The 12150-nt window shown below is 36.5% G+C and overlaps 1 protein-coding gene across 5 annotated transcripts in view; it reads left to right on the top strand.

The window, feature by feature from the left end:
- The window catches only part of NCOA3 (nuclear receptor coactivator 3), a 67181-nt gene that overhangs the window by 30859 nt on the left and 24172 nt on the right, over window positions 1-12150 (top strand). For all 5 annotated transcript variants that reach the window (XM_050313556.1, XM_050313553.1, XM_050313557.1 and 2 more), the window contains exon 3: window positions 10661-10736. The gene's annotated coding sequence lies outside the window, so the exon portion shown is untranslated. The remainder of the gene's footprint in view (window positions 1-10660; window positions 10737-12150) is intronic.

Raw genomic sequence — 12150 nt, 5'->3', positions numbered from 1 at the left:
GTCATGCAGCCCGGGCAGGGCTTACCTGGGTAACCTCTTCAACTGCCCAAAGAGAGGGGGAAATCTCCATTTGGCATCCTGAGGTCTGCAAAGATCCTGGAGTTGTAAAGAACTCGTAAGAGCTAGGAAAAAGATGGAAAGCAGTAAAAATAACTGGTGTTTACTGCAGAAGTGCAGGATTTGTGCCTCTTTTGTAACTCAAGGCAGTGTTACCGTTCGTAGGTGGTGGCATTTCACTCCTCCGTGACAGATGACATTTACCTCTCATCCAAACTACACTTCACTTTGGTTTTAAGTGTGGCAGATTTGGCTTTAGAACGAATGAAATCATCTAGCAATCTTCCTGAAAGTTGTGAGAATTGAAGGAAATACATAATTTTAAGAAAAATAATGGAAGAATTCCTCAGTGAAGGATGTCTTCTGTGATGCTTTAAAACTGAAGACTGACTTGAATGAACTGTTTTCCATTTCACAGGATGTTTTCCCTGGTCAGTAGTGTGTTTACTGTGGTCCTTCATTTGGTGGTTTATGTCACTCTTGGTACCTCTTCTTTAATTTTTTTATGTATCTACCACACTAACACGGGAAATACTGACTAATCTGTCTCTTTGAGGAGAAATGTAGGTATGAAATGTTAGATATTTATTTTGAAACTGAACATAAAAATACTAGTCTTCAGAACTATCCATTTTCTTGATGGCATTAATAGGCAACTTATTTTAGGTCAGAGCCTTTTCATTAGATTTTTCTGCCTTGATTATTCAGCTTTAATTTCACATCACCACTGTTGGTTTCAGAGCAGATGCAACCAATACTGTAATTTATGTGGGCAAGAGGGGCTTTTCCATACTTCCTTTCTTATGCCATAAAGGTACTAAAGAGTTATAATCACTTTTGCAGCTAAAGGATGTTATTTTGAAGTTTTATGTTGCTACAAAGACAGTGATTTTTGTGGTAAGTGTTAGCAGTTAAGTTGTTGCTACTTTCAGCAGTTACTCTTTTGTTTTTGCAACACTGGTGTTCAATGAGGTTGATTAAAAAATCATCTAGATTAATTATAAGGAAAATTAAATGTTGTGTAAAAAGTGTGTCTTTTTAAAATAAAACTGTGAATGTTGGGGGTTATTATTGACATTTTTAGGAACTGTCAAATAGATTGGCATAATGATTTTAATTAGGAATTGCTTGAATTCAAACACCAGGTTAAACATAGATTATAGAACCAGAACATTCTTAAAAACATATCTGTGAGCAAACAGATATTTTATCTGGTTTTGTTGGCTCTATGTGCAGTGCACACATAAGTTTCTAAATAACTTGGGAAATAGTGGTAAATAAAATTTAGATATTCAGATACAAAAACCACATTTACTATATCTTTCTTCTTGAGGTTAATAAAAATATTTGGGTAAACGTTTACTTTTTTTCCTGTCTGAGGATAAAATTTTGAAAGAAATATTACTTTCAGGCTTAGAATTTCTACTGGAATGGGTGATAGAATTCTCACTGACTTAACTGAAACAGTCTTAGACCAATGCTGAGTGTTTTTGAAAATCCCAGTAGAAGTATAATTAACTTTCAGTGGGTCAAAATATTTATTACTTAAACACAGAGGGGAAAGGCATTGGCATGACACGTGTATTTCATCATTTTTTAAACACACTGAGCTTTTAGCCTGTTCAGGAAAACTAACTAATACTTCCACTAAAAATTCATGGAATACTGTCATAGAGCCTCAGACTTAGCTGTGGAAGAAGAAACCTGCTTGTTCTCATGGTAATCACAGTGTCACTTTTGAAGTGCACTTCACTGCTTGGCATGATAAGAGGAGCACAGTAATAATATTTCACATACACACAATGATAAATTATACGTGGTTTCTAATGGGGGAGCTGGAGAATGAAGAGGTTTTTTAAGTGGACTGCACTGTAGATGGAATTGATTGTTATAGCCCATTAATGGGAAGTTTAGCCAATCTGTTCCTATCCACTCTCTTACTGCACAGGTAAGTGTTCCAAGGCTTCTCTCTGTTTCTTGGGCTAATTGTGCAAGATACAATTCCAGTTTTATAACCAGTGATTTCTACAGCAGGAGAATGTTCAAGCAAAGGTGAGCTGTAAAAATACAGAATTGGGAGTAGATATCAGAACAAAGGGGGTTTTTCTCTTTGACTTGGTTTGAAGCTGAACATGTCCATTTGGCAGGAGGTGTGTATTAGAGCAGATGCCAGGCAGTGGGAGCTGTGCTGGTCACTGCCAGTTCCCTGCTGCAGCAGCTTTTTGGAATGACAGCCTGTGCTCTTTGTCCAGGGGTTCTGAAGAGGCACCTTTGAACCCCTTCTTGGATGAAGGGTGTCCTGGTGACCCTCGTGAGTCTGGTTAATTCTTCCTCTGTAATTCTTACAAGTTCATTTTACTTCTCCAGACTGGTTTTCCACAAAGAAATGCTGGAAGTGGGAATCTCTGCGGTGTCTCCAATGGTGAGAGTCAACATGATGAGATTTTCCAAATTGTGTCTTTATCCTCTCTGAGTGCCCAGTTTATGCCCTTGCCCTGAAGAGGTCCACTGCCTCCCTAGCTGCCTTCCTGCTTCTGATGTGTTATTTAAACATCTTATTATCAGTTGAAGTTCAGTGCAAGGTGCACTCTTCACTTTTTTCAGTCCTGTATTTCCTGTTTACATTCAATTTACCATGTTCTGTGTGGCTTTCAGTTCTTCCCCTGTAAACAAGCTTCCCACTTTTTAAATGCTAAACCTTTTCCCTGTGGCATCCCACTTAACTGTCTTATAGAACCATGTAGGTATTTTTTGGATGTTTTTGTTCTCTGCTATGTAGGTGTAGCAGTTATTATCTAGAATTCACTTGAGGACCAGCATCTTTTTTGTCTGTCTCTCTTTTATTGTCACAGTGCAGTCATACAGTGACAGTGTAACCACTTTCCCCATCTCGAGGGCTGGGGGTGTGTGGTGATGTCCTCACATATCTCTAGAGATGTGTAAATTAACATTCCACAATTCTTCTGAGCCGTGTATTGTTTTTTATACACAACTAACTTTATAGGACAACAATACCATCTTTCAGCATCTCTTTGATTTGTGTGCACCAGCAGTCACTGATTAAAGTGCTGGCTTCCTTTTGCCTTTTCTTTCCCTGTTAAGCCTATTTGAGATACCTGCTTTTAATACTTTGAACTGGAGCTACAAATGATGTGATACAATGAGGAAATAAATACAAAGTTGTAATATGCTAGGGATTTTAGAATATATGTCTCATGCAGTCTGTATGTCTTTGTTTAATGTGGAAAAGTGTTTCATAGAATTCTTAGTAATTTTTCTTCACTCAATTCAAACTCAAGACTTCAAAGGTTTAAATTTAAAGTTAAATTTTAAATGAAAGTTTCAAATACCTGGGAATTTTTAGTGATTCCAATACTCGTTCTTTTTAGTCTGTCAATGCATGTTCCTTGTAAAAAAATCATATTAAAAACGAAGCTTAAGGTTTGAAAGACCTTTTTGGAACTTAGAGGAGATGTATTCCAAGCTGATTAATTTAATTTTGACTGGTACTCCTGTTGGTCTGATCCCTAAATACTAATACTGATCCCTAAATACTATGTCAAATTTGGAATGACCTTTAGAAACTCTACATCTGCTGAGTTCTAGTAAGAATTTGATCTTTTTTGTTTTCTGCTGTCTTTACTTCAATATTTCTGAAAGGGTCTGATCTCCTTTCCCTGATGACCGGGCAATAATGTTTTTTTGAGGCATTATTTGTTCCGTGGATTTGCTCTTTCGTTTACTCCTGTTTAGAAAATGTGTCCATCATACCCAGCTGGTTACTTTTTCTTCTCCTCCTGCAAAGACTCGTGTTTTCTTTCCCTATTTCTCTCTGTTTGAATCTGTTTCATGATTTCTTCCTGATGCATCTAAAAACTGAATTCAGCTGAGAAACGCAGCAAGAAATAACCTCCCATTTAGTTATGCCACATAAGGCTTCCTGACTGCGTTTTACAAAATTATTCACATCTTCATGTTACAAACAACAACAAAAAAAAAGGCTTTGCATCCTTCCTCCCCCACACCCTCCATTCTAGCCGGATAAGGCTCCTATTGTCTCTATTCATATTGAGATGTCACAGATGTGTACACTCCTATGGGTTCTTTTCTCTCTTGGAGCCCTAATGACCGCCACTCCTTTGATTCCTTTCTCAGGCAAATTGGCCTGGGCCATACAAAAAAAGAAATTTAGGTCACAAAGAATTTGTAGATTATTCTACTTGAGTGAGGGGAAGATTCAGCCGGTTGTTGTGTTTGTATGTACTGGAAATTTATGGCAAAATTAGTTTCATCCAACAAAGAATATTTTATCACCTCAGAGATCATTGACTTAAAAATATCACCGAAGGAGTTTTAGCATGAAACATAAGGGTGCAATTGGGTTTTAAAGCTATATTTATGCTTTCCTGGGGATGAAAACAGGTGTGTTCACCTGTGCTGTTAAAATAACTGGTCTTCCATTGATTAGAAATGATTTTGCTGCAAGCACACAGATTCCTTTCTCACCCGCTTCTCAGGCAGGTTATTCATGTGTAGAAAAAGCAAACGTTTACAGGAACAGGAAATTATTTTGTGTTTTGCATTACATTTCTGAGCTGCCTTGTGCCAGCATCCTTTTATGGTTGGCTGCTTTATTTCCCAGTTCAAGCTAGTATTGTGTTTAAAGAGTATTGACAGGTCACACTCCTCATCACTTCTGTGAATGTGGCTTTGCCTCTTGTCTTGTCCTATTTTTCAAGAGCACTCAAAAGGTAAGAAATCTGCTGACACAGCAGAATTTCTAGTTGTTTTACAGGATGAAATTAAGCATTTAGCTAAGTTATTTAATCCTTTTCTCGCTATTGTTTGTCCTGGTGAATTCTGTTCCTTCAAACACTTGTGCCCCTGAAAGTGTTTGGTCTGGCTGCAAATTGATTGACAGCATGCCACCCAATTTTGGGCATTTTTTTTTTTTTAAGAGGGTAATCAGTGCTTCTGTCCAGTACTAGAGGCTTGGAATTGTAGAACTGGCTTGGAGTATTTAGGAAGAGGGACTGTGGAAGTATTGTGAGCATGTTTTGGGTGGCTCATGTCTCAGCTCATCTGCTGTGGGCACAGAGCACCATTTCCCTCTATTCATTTGTTTGTTTGTAGCTCTCTAACTAAGACCAAAATCTGTCTTTGAAGCATCATAAAGCCTGGAATGAAAGTGTTTCATTAAGCATTATTTTGTGTTGTGTTCTTGGTATTTGTGCTGTGGAAGTCTTGAGAGACTGGAATACTTCCAAGGTTAATATCAGAAACTTAATATGTTAATTGTGTAACAAATTGTGTTCTTCAAACTGCAGAACAAAAGATTGTTGTTTGGACACTATCACAAAAGATTCTTGAAACTGGCTTTTATACTTTGCAGAGCTTATTTTGTGTCATTTAGAAAAGTGAAAGGTATGCTTTTTAGTCAGACTAAAAATGTTTTTTCTAGCGATGGCAAACACATTCCAGTACATCCAGTACACAGAGCTGTGTAAGAAATACAAACAGCACAACTGTGAGGATTTGGGGGTTCCAGCTGTTGATAAACTTTGGTGGTTCTTAATAACTTGTGATTATGCAAGTGCTGGGAAATGATGAAGTGAACAGGCTGGTAAGCTGAACATGAGCATCAACGAGGTGAGCAGTTGCCCACAGCAGAATGGGGGAAGCAAAACAATTAGATAATGGCAAAAATTCTGCATTACTTACAGCTTTTAATTGAGAGACTTGTGTTTTTTAGTTGAGTGGTTTGCTTTTTAAATGTGCAAGTATAAGAAGAATGGTTAGAATGTTTTTTCAACTGTATAATTCTAATTAAAAGTATTTTTACTCAGCAACTTGGCACTTGAAAGTTTACTTCTTCAAATAAACAGTTTTCTTTAAAGTCAGTCTCCATACTTACTGAATTGATGAATGCTTCCAATTTACATAAGAGTAGTCAAGGACTAAGTTGGGAATACCCAGAATCCATTTATAATAATAACTGTAGAAAATGCTGCAAGTTCATCTGTTTTGAATGCTTCTCTGAGTTCTGCTTGGAGAGGTTGAAAAGCTGGCCTTTAGCTTGGCATCTGCTGATAGAGATGACATGTCAGAAACTGAGAGTGTGTACAGTGAATGTTTTATTCTGTCAAAAAGTTTTTCCCTTTGTCTGAAGGCATTTTGGTGGTGTTAGAGATTTTGATCCAAATGTGAAATGACTTCTGTCTCTAAATTGAAGCTTTCAGTGGACAGGCTTTCACAAGGAGATTGCTGATACTTTGCCTAGTTTTTAGCTGCTGCTTTGGAAAACTGATTTTGAACTGTTCTCATTCTAAACAGGTGCTATATAAAACTGTCATCTCTGTGAAATGAGTAAGACTTTGGCATCACAGGGTCTGATTCAACAAGTCCATAGCACTAAATGAGTTAGTGCTGAACTGTAACACTGTAGTTGTGTTAAAGTTCTCCCTGTCTATTAACAAGCAGTCTTTGCTTCCATGAGGCTTTAGTGGGGTAGAAGGGCAGAACAAAAACATTGCACTCATGTAATACATAAAAAGGTGTGTCAGCTCTGACTCAGGGTCTGGGGAAGGAGGATGGACTCGCTGATGGCACATTCTGAGCTTCGGGAAAGAGAATGGAATTGCTGATGTCTTGGACAGGGATTGTGTGTGTTTAGTTGATTGTATTTCCTGTTTGCACCAAGAACTTTTGAAGTACACTCAGCCTGTGAAGTGTCAGACAGTGCATAGCTGCCTCAGAGAAAATGATGGTTGTTGCTGCAAATTGAATTCTTACTGTATTGAAACTGTGTTTGAGAAGTTGCTTTCACCCTTGTAAGGGAAAATTAATTTCTTACTCATTGTTAAATTAAGGTAAGAGCTCCTGTGTCTTTATTAGATCACGTTGGAAAATGTCTCTGTCACTCTGTTATCTTACAGGATCTTATCTTCTGTAAGGAAAAAACACCACATATTTATGTGTAGGGTTCTGTCCCCATCAAATATAGTTGTCCTAATTTTGTAAGATGGGCCATGAATCCCATCTAATTTTCTATTAGCAGTTTTTGCTCTGTATTTGCACTTGATATGATGATATGATTGTTACTTGGTTTCTGACAATCATCCCTTTGCATTGGACTTTATTGTGGCAGTGGTTCAAGTTTGAACTGAAAAGGTAATCACATTATTGTAATGTCTGATGGTCAAAACTGTGTAAGAAACAAAGTCATAAATTGATAAGGCATGGAACAATCTTTCATTAGTTAATATATCCACTTACAAACAAAACAAGGTTAGAAGTGATTAAAATATAGATAAGCAATGTTTTCAGACCGATAGTTTCATAATCTAAAGGATTTAGTTGATGCCCTTTACTAATTTAGACAGATTTTATACTTTGAACTAATCTTTAAATAATTTAGGATTACATAATTCCATTTTAAGAGATTATGTGAATTGATGCAAAATGATTTCTTAATTAAGATGACATTGAAATATATCGAGGCAAATTGTACAGCTTGAATTCTTACCTGCAAATTGTACTGTGTGTGACGTGGCCTAGAGTCACCTATGGATCAGGTGTATATAGAGCTGGAAAGTGACTCCTCGATACTGTTATGTTGGTGTTCTCCTTTGAGTTCTGGCCAAGAGTATTTTGTCTTTTTTATATAAATATCCTAATTTTTTTTGAGTTTTATTGGTATTAGTAATAGAAGAGAGGTTCATGCACTGATCATAGGACAATCTCTTTTCATAGTACTCACTGTTTGTGGCAAGGATCACTGGAAGAAATGTTTTCCACTTTTAGAACTTCATTAAATATTGACATAAAATCTAAGTAGATCTTGTATTTCAGTCAGCTACTTGCTCACTGACTTGCCTGAGTTTCTTCTGCTGTTACAGTGGCTGGAGGTACAGCAGAGTGGTGTTCTGTCATTTCCTACCACTTAAATAGTTACAAGTCCCGCTGTAGTAGCCCAGACATCACATCCTGTTTCTTTCTTTGTGGTATTTGAGCTAGAGATGTTCTCTATATATAAATTCTAAGTTGTTTTTTTAAAACAGCTGTTTACTAACTCCTTTTGGATTCAAGTCTTTAAGGACTTAACAGTGTTAAAAGCTCCCAGGTGAAAAATTCTTGCAAATGTTCACAAGATGTATAAGGATGAAAATTAGTCCTTTTCATAATAGTGTGTTCATTGCAGCCCCCTTTAAGTCTGGCTGGCAAACAAATTAACAAGCAATGACCTTCCAAAAATAGAACACACACACATTATTTAGCAGAGGAACAGGAGACCAACTCCCAGTGTGTTCCACCTCTGACCAGCCTTTAACTGAACGTGTCCTGTCTTTTTAATATATGCAAAGCGACCAAGGCTCAAGTTAATTGTCAAGTCTGAAAAAATAGCCCAGGAATACAAAGTGCTTACCAAACACTGCGGGGGAATTGGTAAATGAAAGCTGACAAGGCCTGAAACGTTCGTCTCCCTGAGATGGAATGTATAATATGAAAGGGATGTGTGCTGAGCTGAGGTTATTTAACATGTTGCAACAAGGTGTGCTTAGCTGGCTACCACGTTATGGGTGGCACCTTTTTGGGGTTTTTTTCTAACTGAAAGTCTTGATTCAGTGAAGTCTCTGAGTCAGGTGTTTGGCTGGGTGGGGGAAGGGAATGGAAGAGTGGAGAATGGTAAAAAGTATATGTTCTGAAATAGTATTTTATTAGTTGTTATACTAGATTAGCACAGTCGTGTATCAATACAATTAATATGATTTCCTGTTTGCTTCATAATGTAAATATAGGTGCCTTAATCCTAAAAGGTAATGAAAGGCTTTTTACTACAAATTTGTTACAGTACACAAAAACCTGTTTATTATCTCAGGGCACACGAGTCTCGCTATCTATTTCAGTAGTTCATTCATTGCACTTTCAGATTCACAAAGCTGTAGTTTAGGTTCAATGGCATTTTTTTATCTGCTGCATTTCCCCCTTCCCTCAAGGGTTTAACAATGTGCTGGTCTTATGCACTGTAATTTAAAGTGTAGTAGCTTGTATTTAATTCCTTTTTTAAACAGGCACATTAATTATCTCTGAAATATTTTTATGTCTTTTGTGTTTACCATATCTGGCACATGTGACTATGAATATATATGTATATTTTTATGCAGAAGAGGAAGCATGTAGATTTAGAGCAGGGACAGCAGAGCTGAATGGTCAGCTTTCAATGTGTAAGAGTTTGGGGTTGATTAGCAAGAAAAAGACCAAATGTTACTGAAAAGATGGACATGGTTTAGTTTTTCATTTAAGTGCCTTAGATCACAGAATAGAATATGCTGAGTTAAAAGGGACCCATCAGGACCATCGAGTCCAACTCCTGGCAGGGGCATCCCAAGAATCACAACGTGGATTACAGGATTTTCTGTTTTAATTATAGTGGTAGTAGCTTCAAGTCTAATTTACTATGGACGAACAACAGAATTTTTCTGTAGCGTATTTACTGTTACCTTTTTTGTTTACTGGGAAGGGGTTTCATCCCTACTTCAAGTTGTTTTAATTTCATCCTGCTCTGTAAAACAGAGCTGAGGATCTGTGTGTAGGTTGCCCTGCCAGGAGCTTTTAGAAAGCTCCTCTGTAGCATTTGTCCAGACCAAAGGAGTGCAAATTCTACTCTTCCAACAGCCTTCAGATTATTCAGAAGGTTATTTTTTTAGTTACTTTACTGTGGGACTACTTTGAGAAGTTATTTTCTGTCTTCTGCTTAAACAGCTCAGATATTGAAATCCATGGAATTAATATATGCTTTTGTCACAGGGATGGTTAAAAAGCAGATGAATGCATATGCAACCAGTCGATATGAAAAGCTTCACTTTAATTTCTTAAGAAATTAACTACTTGAATAAAACCTGCCTACTAATGATTACTTATTAAGTAGTCTGGGTATAAGTATCAGTTTTTAAACTCCTGGTTTTGAGTAGGACTGGGGTGTAAATTCCTCATAAATATTTCCCAAGAGCAATTTATTTTTCTAATGAGCTTGAGCAGCCTCTGCCTCATGTAGCACTTTAAACAGTTTTCAGAAAATCATTTCAGTCACAGAACTGTCATTTAAAACTTTCCCTTAGTTACTGTAATTCTCTATATTCTCTGTGTCCCACTAATTAGTACACTTAATCAGACCTTGTATAAAATGCATGATAATATGGGTTAATGATTCCTAGAATTTCACAGAGGAACAGAAACGTGAGTGTTCATAGCCCTGGAAACAGTTTGATGTTCTCCTGTAGAATTATATACATGCAGCATGTGCAGACTGACACACTTCATTTTACTTGCCAGTCATGTCTTTACAAAGCAATTACTTCGGGAGTGTGGCTTTCCATATTAAGGTTTAAAAGTTACTAATATCAAACATCACTAACAGTTTCATTGTTTCCTCCAGAGTAACAAAAAAAAAAATACATTTACCAAAAATACCCTTGGTTCTCATGCAAAAGAAAATCTGCCTTACTGGTTGGCACTTGTGATGTTGATATTTTGAGCTGTTTAGGATATGGCAGAGATCACAGTTAGTTGCAGTTATGTATTGTATATTATTTTTGTTTTTCAGGATGTGACTTAAAATGACTTCTGATTCTGAAGGTCCTCTGAAAAACACGCTGTGCTTGAATGTTTGCTAAGGACAAGTAAGTGACTGATCTCATAGCTGGAATATATATATATATAAAGCTACAGTTTAGTAGTTTTAAAGCATATTCTTAAAAAAGAAAAAGGGAGGGGAGGGAAGGAATAAAAACCCAAACCAAATGAAAAATGTTGTTGCACCTCTACCAGAAAGTGAATTTTCTGTTTATTTTTTTGTGGCTTCCTATCTGTGTAAGTGGAAACATCATTTGTTTCTGTGATCAGCCTTGCAACAAAGGAACCTTTGCATAATATCAAGAATATTTTGACTCAGAAGTTTCACTGGAAAGCTGTGATACTTTTTATATATGTGTATTTGAGGGAAATAGAAGTTTGAAATAATGAATTTTCACCTAGAATACAGAGTTGCAGATTGGAATGTCCTCTAGTTTTATTTATATCAAATAAAATTTAAATATTTGGGGCTTCTCTTAGCATAAAACAGTTTATTGCAATTTGCATCTTACAAACGTGTGACTTACAGCTTGGTTTTTAGGAGAGAGGATTAAATTTTATATTTTAGTATGTAAAATAAAAAAGTTCCAGGCCATCTTCATGATTCACTGAAAAGAACTTGTTTAATTCTTTGTAATTGGCTTATTCTGAGGAATGCTAAGAGCTAATTTATGTTTTTTTGCCTCATGCATTTTCCAAACAAGAAATCATCTCAGACAGAAGAACTTCCAAGTGTGCAAGATACCACAAGCACATATATTTAATTTAGGAAAAACTTCATAGTTTCATAAGGCCGACAAAGTGTTAAAAATGTTTTCATGCAAAAAATAGTATTTTAAAAAATATTTTTGATATGTTTTAAATTAGTATTGTACAGTTGTATGTTTGGGGACTTTGTGTGTGGTCAGCTGTTTCAGTTAAACAAACATAAAAATGAAATTTGAAGCATCTAATTGTATTTTTGGGCTCCTATTAGGACAAAACCTTCCCAGTTGCCACGTCCTTTTTGGTGAATAGTAGTAGAATACTAAACTTCTTTGGTTTCAGTAGTAAAAAGGCACAAAAATTTTCATTTTTGAAAGCCGTGTTTCAGAACTGTGCACTGAAATAATTACTCACTTCAGGAATACTCCCCAGAACTTCCAAAATAGGGTTTCTATTTGGAAAAACTTTTTAGCCCCTTAAAAGTTACAGGTTCATCTTCAATGAATAAGTGGATTTCTTCCACTATTAACTCACTGAATAATGGCTTCTTGGGCAAATATTTCCTGTAGCTGGGAAATTAGTTTGACTGCTAACAATTTGTCCTGTAAATCCATCTGTACTGGGAAGCAGCTTCTGTAATTTCCTTAACCAAACAGTTACAGAGTTGTTGTAGGCATGACATGCCTGCCCAGCTTGTAATGATATTCTTGGGAAAAGGAAAATATATGTGCAGGAACTCTGCAGCTTCAGGCCTGA

This window comes from Myiozetetes cayanensis, unplaced genomic scaffold, assembly GCF_022539395.1.
Source record: "Myiozetetes cayanensis isolate MyiCay16 unplaced genomic scaffold, myiCay2020 scf19, whole genome shotgun sequence".
NCBI classification, from domain to species: Eukaryota; Metazoa; Chordata; class Aves; order Passeriformes; family Tyrannidae; genus Myiozetetes; species Myiozetetes cayanensis.
The sequence above is the reverse complement of the archived record's forward strand: the minus strand, read 5'-3'. Positions and strand labels throughout refer to the sequence as shown.